The 517-nt window shown below is 43.3% G+C and overlaps 1 protein-coding gene across 1 annotated transcript in view; it reads left to right on the top strand.

Moving 5' to 3' along the window:
- TNRC6A (trinucleotide repeat containing 6A) overlaps positions 1–517 on the top strand; it is a 52,815-nt gene that overhangs the window by 28,872 nt on the left and 23,426 nt on the right. The gene's annotated exons all lie outside the window — the stretch shown is intronic.

The raw sequence follows: 517 nt of genomic DNA on the forward strand, positions 1-517 counted from the left end.
AAAAAAAAAAAAAAAAGCGCTTACAATGAGGACTGACATAAAGCAAGCATTTATTAAATGGTGGTTTATCACAGTGGGTGCTGATTGTTTTTATTACTTATTAATGGAAACTTACCTGTATTATAAAACTCAGCAGATTAGAGATGGCTAAAGTTGTCTTAAGTTATGTAGCCTAAGAGTCGTTTTAAAACGAGTCCAGGCCCGGTGGCTCATACCTGTAATCCTAGCACTTCCTCGGGAGGCCGAGGCAGCTGGATCACTTGAGGTCAGGAGTTCAAGACCAACCTGGGCAACAGGGAGAAACCTACATCTCTACTAATAATACAAAAATTAGCCGAGTATAGTGGTACACTCCTGTAATCCCAGCTACTTGAGAGGCTGAGGCATGAGAATCGCTTGAATCTGGGAAGTGGAGGTTACAGTGAGCCGAGATCCCACCACTGTACTCCAGCCTGGGCCATAGAGTGAGACTCTCTCAAAAAAAAAAAGGGAGGTTATCAGCCAGCCACCTTCTGTT

Source organism: Mandrillus leucophaeus, unplaced genomic scaffold (genome assembly GCF_000951045.1).
Source record: "Mandrillus leucophaeus isolate KB7577 unplaced genomic scaffold, Mleu.le_1.0 Scaffold32, whole genome shotgun sequence".
NCBI classification, from domain to species: domain Eukaryota; kingdom Metazoa; phylum Chordata; class Mammalia; order Primates; family Cercopithecidae; genus Mandrillus; species Mandrillus leucophaeus.